Here is a 12043-nt window from a genome sequence, read left to right on the forward strand (position 1 = left end):
CAGTTAGTCCCCGACTTAAGAACGTTCAAGTTGTGAACTTTCACAGATAGGAACGGACCTCAAATTATGAACATTCATAGATGTAAACAGATCATAGAAGTAGCTCACGGATCTGACGGACACTGTCACGATTGTGCTGCTGTGTGCTTATGTGCAGTGCGATAGTGTGCAGTGGTACAGTGCTCAGTCAGAGCCCAGGGGGTCCAGAACAAAAGCAGTGGTGATGTGGAGGGGGTTGCTAGGAAGCGCAAAGCAGTAGCAATGGACACAAAAGTGAAAATAATTGAGAGATTGGACCACGTCGAAAAGATTGTAGCTGTCGCTCTTTTAACAAGGGTTGTTCAGTGCTGGAGATTTACCTCAGTGGCGCTGCACCTGCCTCACAAACACAAGGCCCTGAGTTTGATCCCTGGTACCAAAAGGAAAAAAAAAATTACTACTTGGGCCGGGGATTTAGCTCAGTGGTTCTGCTGCCTGCCTCACAAGCACAAGGACCCGAGTTTGATCCCCGGTACAAAAAAAAAACCAAAAAACTACTTAACATGAGTAGTGCAACCATTGCCACAGTTCTAAAAAACAAGAACAAGATTATGGAACATGTGAAGTTTTCTTATGCTTTACATTGTATATTTGTGTCAAAGGTATGTCAGACCCACTTTGTCAGATTTATGAACAAATCTGACTTAATTATGTCCTCCTAGAATGGAACTCATTTGTAAGCCGGGAACTGACTTACTGGAGGAGGGGGTGCTCAGTCATTGATTTAAATGTAAAATATAAAACTATGGGAATAAGATAAAAGGGGCAGGGGGATGGTGTTAAGCCCCCCCTTGTTGCTTTTGCTGCCTTGTGCATTCCATGTTGTTTCTCCTCTGTGATTCCTGTTTGCCATCCCTGCCTTGGAGCCAGCCAATTATGTACTGAAACCTCTATGAACCATTCCAAGTTGTGCCAGTACAACCATATAAATAATTAGCACCTGAAATCTCAACATAACATGGACATTAACAGAGATGAAAGATAAATACAGACGTGTGGGAGTCAGATACTAGGTGAAACACTTCCTAAAAGACCTTAAGAAACACATCTGCAGGAACCTGTCTGTCTTAATACTGGTAGAACTCAGCTAAAGGAATTTGAGAATTTCTAGTATTCTCCATGGCTGAAGCTGAGAGCCTGAAACCCTGATGCCTAAGCTCTATTGTAGACATAGCTCCAACTCCTTCAGGATATAAGGGAAAGAGATATTTCCAAAATGATAGATCTTTGGTTTTATAGGTTTCCCAGTGAGTGGATCATGATGACCGTATTGTAGGGACTTGCCATAGTATGGCTGCTTCCCGATGTACTCATGTGACAAGACCGATAGTGGGGTTAAACGGCTTGGATGAATCTTTTTGTGGTAGAGCTTTAAGGAATCGTAGCATTGCTCACCTCATTCTCAAGTATGATTAAGATCCCTAAAGAAGAGACTCTAAAGAAGTGCCTGTGCAAATTCAGAAAGAAAATAATAATGGAAAAACCACTGATTTAAAACAGCAGAGTACTTGAGAATCATGGGTAAGCCCTAGGAAAAAGAGGACTTTCTTCTTCTGAAAATGATAACCTAGGAAGGCAGGTGATAGAAAGTTGTGAGAGAAGGCAAATGGAACCTGTATCACCAGTTTTTAAAAGGATTAAATGTTGTCTTAGATCTGAGGCACCAAACAGTTCAGAAGAAGATTCACCTATCAGATCAGACAAGGAAGGAGTCAGTAGAACAGAGGAAGACAGGAGTGGACAATGATGCAGCTATTCAAGGGAGTAAACGTTGTTTGTTGGTGTCTTATACTGGATGATTATGAGAAAAGGGGAGTTAAAAAGGTGAATGTCAGTGAGGAAGGGCCACTTAATTCTGCAGTAGTTGAAGAAATCACAGGCTATCTGACTGTCAACAGTGTTGATGACAGTGATTCTGCTGGTATAAACTGTGATGACTGTCAGCCTGGTGGGAACGCTAAGCAAAATAGTGCTGGTTCCTATGCATTGCAGGAGAAATCAGTAGCTGAAATGGGGCTTCAGAAACCCAGACTTCAATGTTCCGTGATAATAGGAGGGATGACAGTTGTATAGACCATAACGTGCCTTGCACAAATTCAGAAGTGCAGGTCAAGTTGGAGGACCACAAATTAGGAGCTGCCTGCCTGTCTTTGGAGTGTGTTAATCAGCTGACTACTGAGCAAGCTCCAGGCCCCATTTCTGAAATCCAGTCATCTTTAAGGGATTCTGAGGAGGAAGTAGATGTGGTGGGAGATAGCAGTGCCTCAAAAGAGCAGTGTAGGGCTGGGGATTTAACTCAGTGGTTCCAGTGACAGCCTCGCAAGCGCAAGGTCCCGAGTTCGATCCCCAGTACAAAAAAAACCAGTGTAATGAAAATACCAGTAACATCTGGGATGCGGAATTTGAGGGTATGCCACTCTGGAGAAGCAGAGCTGTCGTCTCTTCTAGACCGCATCTCAGCTCAGATGACCTCTCTGTCAGAAACTCAAGAGCATTGCTATACCTTGAGAATGTCATCATGAAGGGCTGCCTCTGCCAGAGCTAATCCCACTAAAAACAGTTCTCCTTGAAGAGAGAATGGACAATTTGAGCAGAATAATCATAGTCCCAGTGAAACAGGTGCAACTGCTAGTGATAAAGTGAGTCTCCCACAAATCCTGATATTTCTCAAAATAAAAAAGTTTTATGTTGTGACTCTCAAAACTATAAAAGCGAAGGACCAAATAAGCCACCCTCAGAGGGAAGACTCAGTATCAGACATATGCCACCTGCCAAAGAGAGTGCCAGTCAGATGTTTACTACTTTGAATCAGATCATGTGGCCCTGAAACACAACAGAGTATGTGTAAATATGGTAACCATGAACTCTGCTTTGTTTAGTATCCCCCAGGTTTGCAGTATCTATTCATGACTGTCTGGGCATAGTATTTTTATGATAGCTAAAATTAATGCTTTATCTAAAATTTTAGGTTTGACATAATAATTTTTTTGACTCTTAAAAAACTCTGATAAAAGAAAAGACTTCAAAACTCAACTTTATTACTCCTCCCCATGAAAATATGGTTTTTCTATTCTGGTATTTTACATGTCTCAATTAGAAAAGACATGTAGAAACATGGGTAGTAATGTTTTTGTTTTTTCATAAGTTTTATGAATTAGCACAATACACGTTGGTTTATAGTTGTAGAGTTTTATGTAATGTCTGTGCCTTCCAGGTAGTGTAGAACCAATAATGAACATGTAGGTATCATTTAAATATGGGAAATCTAGCAGGCTAGAAATGTACTATTCTCTTTTTTTAACATTTAATTCCCTATTAAAAAATTTTTATTTAAAACATTAAATAAAAAATAAAACTGAATTTTTAAATGAAGACAGGGAGAAAAATCTTCAGTACCTGTGGCTTGCTAAAACGTTCCTAAGTCATAACATCAGACGCATGATCCATAAAAGAAAAAAAAAAAGATAAATCGAATCAAAATTTAAAACTTGCTCTGAGACTCCAAACAGGTTTAGGCTCTGCACAGGGCCCCAAGTTCAATTTCCTGCGCAAAAAAGGGAAAAAAGAAAGAAAAGATATAAACTGGGGGAGGACACATGTGAAAACCCTGTATTTGATGAAGAACTGTATCTGGTGAACCAGACAGAACCATCTAGAATGTGCATAGAAATCTGAAAACTCCACAGTAAAAAGATATGCAAACAACTAATTGCAGATAAGGAACAACTCAGTGACACTTCTGTCAAGAAGGATAGCAGGTGATAGGTGAAAATGAGCACAAGTGGACACTTAGCATTGGGCTGCAGATTGCACTTCTGGCCCTTTCCCCAGGAAAATGAAAAGTTAGATTTATACGAAAACCTGCACAGGAAGGTCATACCAGTTTTATTTATAATGGGCTATTGGGGACCTCTAAGGAAGCCCCTGACCCCCGATTAGGTATGTGATGTGGAATGAAGGCAAAGGTAGATGGTAAATGAGATGAGGCCTGGGAGGTCAGAGCTTCTAGTGAGCAGAGACCCAGAACCTGCGGACTTGCCAGTATTTATTGCGCACAAAGCAGAAGGGGCATACGGTCAGGTATGTGGGGTGAAGATCAGAGGGGCTGATGTGAGTGAGGCCTAGCAAAAACAGAACAAAGCATTCTTGCAAGAAGTGAATCTTAGGTTAATGGGAACTTGTTCTTTCCCTTAGATTAATATTAACTTTTTATAAAGGAGGAGCAAGAATCATGGGGTCTTCAGCTGTGATGCTATCAGCTAATACAGGTGCCCTGGTGTCCTTGACTTGGGTTGGTCTTGGCCATGGCCATTCACACGTAGAGCTCTCTTTCTGTGTGCCAGCTGCATCCATTAGGCTGTGCACTTACGACCAGCTCTGAATTATAGGTAAAGTCAGTTGTGATTAGCCAATTGAATATGATCAAAGCCTGCCCACCACATCTTCAGGGGGTCTCCTTCAATGGCCAAAGACTGTAAATAGTCAAATGCTCTTTAAAAGAAGAAGGCCTTGCCATGGTCCATCCATCCACACTATGAGGCAGGAAGGGAACTTGCTGTTGGGGGTTGCAAGGCCCTGAGTGGACACCCAGGACATTGTGTTATAAGTGCAAAAAAGCCAACCTCAAAGATGTGTACTCTCCAATCTGTAATCATCAGTGGAAACTGGGTGAAGGGGCACCCTGAATATCTCTGTATTAGTTTTACAACTTCCTGTGAGTCTTTAATTATTTCAAAGTAGAGTTTTAAAAAGATGCACCTAGGCATTAAATTGCTGTTCACTAGCCAGGGGTTGGTTTCAGAACTTAAATATAAACTAATTTCAGTTCTTTGGTCCCACAAGCCCCATTGCAAGTGTTCTGTGGCTACCTTAAATGTCTGTCACAGATAAGGAATGTCCCCGTCCCCACGCAAAATGCCTATGGGTGTCCACATGGGACAGTCCCTCCAAGTGCCAGTTGCCACCTGCACTGGTACCGACACTTATCTTGGGAACTGTCTCAGATTATAAATCAGAAGGTAATGGTCTATACTAGTAACATTACAGAGAAGTGGATTCAACATGTACTTTTTAAAAAGTGATTTTTGAAGCTGTATCCCATTTTTAAATAAGGAAGTGAAACATTTACTTCATGTTTGAAATAAAGTTTTTAAAAAATTTATCTACTAAAGTAGTTAGTTTTTCCCCAGATCACCACATAGCATATAAAGGAGTTGGGGGAAAATAGAGGGGATTGATGGCAAGAGACGGAGAAAGGAGCAGGAAGGTATTGCAGACATCTCACACTTGGCGCTGTCCTCTGTGTCTCCATGGCTGGCAACCGGCGACCGGCGCGCTCTCCTTCACAGAGGAAGTGAGAGCAGACCTTAAAGCAGAGCTATTTCTAGCCCAAAGTGACCTTCAGGAAGTGGCACATTTGCTCTTCTCATGTTCTCTCATAGCCAGTCACCAGAGTAAGATAAAAATGGCTGTTGCTGGGTGGGCTACAGGCCTGCAGGTTTGTTATTCTAAAATGATGTCCCTATTCTGCATTATGGGTAAAACTTTTTGCTTATAAGTAGGTCAAATACAATGTTTTGAGTTTAGTTATGAAAATGACCACAAGAGGTACAAAGGGGAAGTTTACTAGGCATAGCAAGTTTTAGAGTTTTAGTCTAGTGGGGAAACAGGAAAACAAAGACACAGGACAGAAATATTGAGTTGTAGATCATCTGTAGATGGTGTCAGTGTTGCCAACTATAAAATGGGCCTGAGAACCCTGTGTGAGGGTTGTTATGCAGAGGCCACAGCCCAAATACCTGGCTATAGTTACTGATAATTTTGTCAAGACATGGTGTTGATGTCATAATGATGATGTTATTGGGAACAGATAAATACCACTGTTTATTCTCTTTTTATGGAGGTTTATTTTTATTTATTTATTTATTTTGGTACCAGGGATCGAACTCGGGACCTTGCACTTGTGAGGCAGACAGGTAAATTCCTGGCCCTGGAGGTTTATATTTAATCACATGATTTGGGGAGATTACAAATCTTAGCTTTATGTGCAGTTTATTGAAATTGTGGTTACTAAAACCATTCTGAAACTTAAACATGTATATCACCAAATGGGTCAGAATTACTTGATTTAAAGACAAAAGAGAGAAATCCCCCTTTTAAAAGTCTAGCAGGGCAGGGTACAAGCAGGGATTCAGAAAAACATGCACATATGAGAGCTTTTATTTCAGCACAATTCCTGCAACATTTTTCTACAGCTATATTCATATACTACCTGAATGTTGAAAAGGTCTAGTCAGTTGTAAAGACACCTAGAAATCTATGCTGTCCATCACACCATCAGGGACCATTCCATATTGGCCCCTCCCTTCTCTCCAACTGCTACAGCATTGAAAAAGAGGTGAAGAACAGGGCCACAGACTCCTGGGGACCCAGCTCAAGTAGCACCCAGTAGCAGAGCAGCACAGATCAAGTTTTAGCCCATGGCTCACTGCCATGTGGTCAGATTGAAGTTTCCCGCCACCTCCTCCCAGCTAGAGATGGGAACCGAGCATGCTGACATCCTCATTCACGCTGGTCACTCTCGGCTGAGTAAAGACATGAGCACTTCCTGTACTGATGCCCCTAGCCTTAGCCACACTGGACCAGGCTGGGGTGTGACCTGTTTCAGTCAGGACATCACCACCTGTGGTTGGGCAGAACATGCCAAGCCTCACAGTTACACCTTTCACTGCCTAGAGAGAGACCCACTTTTAGAGCTCAGAGTGGCAGCAGTGTTCATTGAGATAGCAAGACTGTGGCTCCTGAGCTCAGGTCTCTTAGTATCCTCCGAGGGACCCATGATTTTTAGCATGGATTTCTCCAGTTAGTTTCCTCTGTGCTTCTACTTTTTGGTTCCTAAGCTATATTAAATGTGTAATACTGTATTCATCCAAATCTCAAGTACTCTCAAGGTACTCCCAGGTAATACACAGTTTTTGCTTTAACATTCTTTCAGGAACATAGTAATTTAGAAAAGTGGTGTTACAAAGCTGAACTGAGTCTAGGTGCCAGAGTTTGATTCTGACTACTTCTAAATATATGGAAAGGGAAATTGGAATTTAGATTAGTATATAAAAGTTGAATAAATGTGGTAACAAACCTTGAAGTGTTTTGAGGAGCCTATATTATGAGACGTTAATTTAAATATTCATCTTAATTAGTAATCTTTTACACGTACCAAGGATGAGAAATTTGTCCATTGGTTCCTTTATTACATTAAAATCCTGTGTGTTTTTTTGTAAAGAAGTTACTTGGGATTGCTGTGTGACCTGCATAGCTCTTCCTAGGAAGGAAATGCATTCCCTTTTGGCTTTGGGGGATAAAGAGAGTTTGTGTACAGTTTCACTATTCAACTTTTTTTTTTTTTAGGCAGGGTTTCACTATGTAGCCCGGGCTGGCCTTGAACTCGAAGTGATCCTCCTGCCTCTGCCTCTCAAGTGCTGGGATTATAGGCATGTGCCACCATGCCTGGCTATTCAACATTTCTTTTTTTTTTCTTTCTTTTTTTTTTTTTTTTTTTTGGTACCGGGGATCGAACTCAGGACCTTGCACTTGTGAGGCAGGCACTGGAACCACTGAGCTAAATCCCCGGCCCCTATTCAACGTTTCTTATACCATTTTTTATTTTTGTTTTTGGAGACAGTCTCAACTGTGACTGGCCTCCTGAGTGCTGGGATTAAAGATGTGTGCCACCATGCCTAGGTTCCTGTGCTGTTTCTTAAAGATTTCTGATGGCCTTGAAAAAAAAAAATACAATGATCCTTTAAAACCTCTTTTTAAAAGATAGGTTTTTTTCTATAAACCTAGAGCTACGTGTATAATTAAATCACATGTACTCCATGCTGTCCCTTCTGTCTCACCCACAGTATTCTCGAGCCCTCTGGCTATATTTTGAAATACCTTCATGGAATTTTGAAATGTATCACTTACGTACTTTTCCAGGGTGCATCACAGCCAGAAGAGTTGGGAAACATAACTGTGCACTTCCCATTACTTGGTTCTTTACTGTGGTGAACATGAGATGTGCAAAGTTCTGCTGCCTAAATACAAGATGCCTGTAGGTTTTACCTGCAGATCAGAATGCAAACCCTTCAGCTAGAAACAGGAAGTAAGCAGATCGAAAGACTAGAAGGTGCCACTGGATGTTAGCCTGACAAGACCCTTTTATGGGGTGCTGTGAGTACTGTTATTTTAATGATTATCATTTCTATCTCAGGAGAAAGCATTGGGGTTTTTTGAGTATACAAAGTATCTGAGTAGATGAAGTCACTGGTGTTTGTTTTTCTTCATTATTAAATAGCAACATGATTTGATGAATTATTGAATAATTATTATTGAAATAATATTGAATGTTTAATAATTGCAATAATTATTGAAAATTATTTCTTTTTTTACTTTATTATCATTCACTAAACGCACACATATACAAAAATTAAAATTATTCAAAGAAAAGCAATGCAGGGAAAAAACTATAATAATATTCAAATATAATAAAACTCAACCAAAGCAAAACTGAAAAGTGCTTAACATTTTTTCATATAACTTAAAAAATCATCTCAAGCATTAACAAGACATCAAAGGATGTGATTTGTTTTAGAAAGATTTTCAAGACTAATATTGAACAAATCGTGGTCTGAAAAAAAATTCTGATTAGCTAGTAGACTCCACATAGGCAAATTTTTTGAAATTTAAATTTCAATACAGTCATATGACACATGATGGAAATATAATCTGAGAAATATGTTATTAGGCAATTTCATCCATATGTATCGCAAAGTACCACACAATGCCAACTTCTAAGTGCAAACTGAGGAGGTATACATCAGTCATCTGTGATGGCCCCTTGATATTATCCAAATACGCAGTTAAACATGAGATACTTGAGGCTACCATTGGCATAGCAGCACACTGTTTTACAGTAAACTTTTATATAAGTGGGATTATGCTCTAAAGGATGAAAAGCACAGCATGTTGTGATAAGTACCCAAAACAGTCACAGGGGTTTATCATACTATCAAGTACTGTGTACTGTACATAGTTGTTTCTTCAGGAAACATACCCTTCTCTCCTTTGATCTCAGTGACTCTTCCTTCCCAACCCACTGATGAGCTCCAGCCTAGTCTCTATCTACAGCTCTTCCTACAGTTTTTTGGGGGTTGGGGGGAGACTGGGGATCGAACTCGGGTCCTTGCCCTTGCGAGGCAAGCGACAAAACCACCGAGCTAAATCCCCAGGCCCTCTTCCTATAGTTTTAAACACAATCTATATATGGATTCTTTCCAGATTCCAGCCTGTAACTCTGATCTCTCCCCTTCCCCTCCTGTCACCCCTACCCTTTTGAATCTTTTCTTCCTATTTCAAATTATCAATTATTTTAATCCTTAATTTCTTTTTAATAAAGGTGCTATTTCTTGTTCTCTGCCTCAGGACAATGGCTTAGAGGCGTGGTGTTTCTCTAGGGCCGGGGCAGGTTCACAGGCTCCTCTTAAGAGGGGTGGAGGTGGCCTGTGCCTTCACTGCTCCCTCAGTCATTAGGATTAAGATCTCTTTCTTTAAGCAGTTCTTGAAATCACATATAGTTTATCAGCATCTGAGGCCTACCTGACTGAACCCTGTCCTTCTAACATTGTGACTTTAGTGCTCTTACAGTCTTTTATATTTCACCAAAAACTGTTTTAGATAATAGTTCAGAAAAGCTTTTGCTGGTTTTTTGTTTGTTTGTTTGTGGTACTGGGGATGGAACTCGACCTTGCACTTTTGTGGCAGGTGCTGCACCACTGAGATAAATCCCCGGCCCACGAAAAGCTTTTAAAATGGATATTTTTGTTAAGTATGAAAGAGAAAGAACATGCAGGTGTAATGTACTCAGAACATTTTGAGGTGTTTTTCCTTTTTGTGTCTATCATTTTTCAAGGCTGAGGCCAGAGTGCCTCAGGAGTGGATTTTGTAGCAGGCTTCTCATGTCCCTTGCCACTTAACATTACATGATTTTAGGTTACTAAACATTCCCAGGAAATGTCCATTTACGTCACTCTGTGATACTCTGTTACAAGATGGACCACAGTTTAGCTGACATGTCTACTCGTGCTACATAGTTTTTCAAGATTCTATGAGGAACACTAATTTTGAAGTCTAACTTGCAAAGTATCTCGGAAAGGAAAACCCATTGGACTTGTATTTTTTGATGTTAGGTGTCTTGTTTTGTTTTGTTTTGTTTTTTTGGTACTGGGGATCGAACTCAGGTCCTTGCACTTGCGAGGCAGGCAGCGGAATCACTGAGCTAAATCCCCGGCCCTTCCCTGTGCTAGTTTAGATGGCAATATAAAGCACTTTTTTTGTACAGATGGGTAAAATTTTATTGAATTTGTGCTAAATTTAGAATTAGTAATTTCTATTTTTCTCAAAATAGATGTCTGCTACGAAATTGCTGGCGTATATATAGGCATTATATATAAACCCTAAAATGGTATTATATTCCTCTATAAACATTAACTAGAAGCCAAAGTGGGGTTTATGAACCAACCTATGCGTTTTCTTCTCTGATCAGTAATAAGTACATGTGTAAGATTAAAAGCAGACTCAGAATCAGGCTAACAAGCGCAGCAGGACTATGTTTGGGGGGCTGTCCCACTTTCGGTGGTGTTGGGGAGGTGGGCCGAGTCCTGCACTGAGTCCCGTCCCGTCCCGTCCCCGTCCCTGCCCCTGCACTGTCCCATCTGGTACCCTCTCTCTCAGCACCTCTCAGCCTGTCCGTGCTGCTCCGGGCCGCATGCCTACCCCATGTCATCTCCTGAGGCTCAGCTTTGTACCTGGCCCACTAGGAATCCCGTCCCGCAGTTTGTATACTCATGGCATTTCCTGCCCATGTGTTTAATCTTCCCCGCTCACGTGATCCTCTGGCATTGGAGGCAACAGCTGCAATGCATGTGGAATTGATAAAGAAGCAACGTAGTGTCCCGACCTAGTTCCTGAGTAGTGTCCCTCGTCTCTCAGTTGGCAGCTCCATTCCCAGCAAATTGGAAAAGATCAGTCCGTGAATTGTTTTTCTGTGAAAGTCTACACTGTGAAGTATTTTTACCGCCTAGGTCTTTCTCTAGCATAAATGCTTGATTTATTTGGCATGTCAGGTAGAACATTATTTTATAGGAAGAACTTATATATAAAAGTTCTTACAACAGTGGTTGATAATTGATCCTGAATGATACCTGTACCCCCTAGACCTTATTCTGAATGTGTGTGTATTGAGTTCCTCCTGGTGCTTTGTGTTCCATACATTACTTCTGTCCTCAGAACGACCTTGTAATGTAACCCTGTCTTTCAGGGAAGAAGGAAGGCTACATGAGGTTCTATCTTCTACATAGTTAGTATTCACATGAGTACCAAAACTGGACATCAAGTCCAGGAACATCTAGTTCCCGAGTTTGTGGCCTTCACTTTGCACACACTGGCACTAATTTGTTATTTTTCCTGGTGAACAGGATTTCATTTCCATTTTGCTGTTGATGGCTGTTATGATGAAAGGTGCTATTACTGCATCCATGCATTTTGGTGGAACTACTGCGTCATTTTTTCAACTTTAGGAAGTTCTGATTAAGTTTTCTATGGTGGTCCCAGTGTATACATAGCACAATTCTTCTGTGTACTTATGATACTTTTTTGTCATTAGCCGTGTAAGTGGTGTTCACAAGTATCATTTTAATACTAATTTGCTTATCCCTGAAGCTTTTTGTTTTTTGTTTTAAGGCTTTCTTTTTCTTGGTGCTGTTCTAATTTAAGTAGTGATGGCCAATTTCTGTCTTTTTCTTTAAAGTTAGGCCTCATGCTCTGTTTAAAAACATTTGCCTAACTGAGTGCCATAAACATATTTTCCTGTAGCATTTCTAGAAGTTTTACTTTTCACATTTAAGCCTGTGATCCACCTGGAGTTGATTGGCATGAATGATTCGAGTGAAAGTCAGGATTATTT

General features: G+C 40.6%; 1 protein-coding gene and 1 pseudogene across 3 annotated transcripts in view; both read left to right on the top strand.

Moving 5' to 3' along the window:
• The window catches only part of Fgd4 (FYVE, RhoGEF and PH domain containing 4), a 227235-nt gene that overhangs the window by 80504 nt on the left and 134688 nt on the right, over positions 1–12043 (top strand). The gene's annotated exons all lie outside the window — the stretch shown is intronic.
• On the top strand, positions 1203–2498 carry LOC101713856 (ZZ-type zinc finger-containing protein 3 pseudogene; annotated as a pseudogene).

The sequence above is a fragment of the Heterocephalus glaber genome, unplaced genomic scaffold (assembly GCF_053883595.1).
Source record: "Heterocephalus glaber isolate CG9 unplaced genomic scaffold, H.glaber_assembly_v1.0 deba00001733, whole genome shotgun sequence".
Lineage (NCBI taxonomy): Eukaryota > Metazoa > Chordata > Mammalia > Rodentia > Bathyergidae > Heterocephalus > Heterocephalus glaber.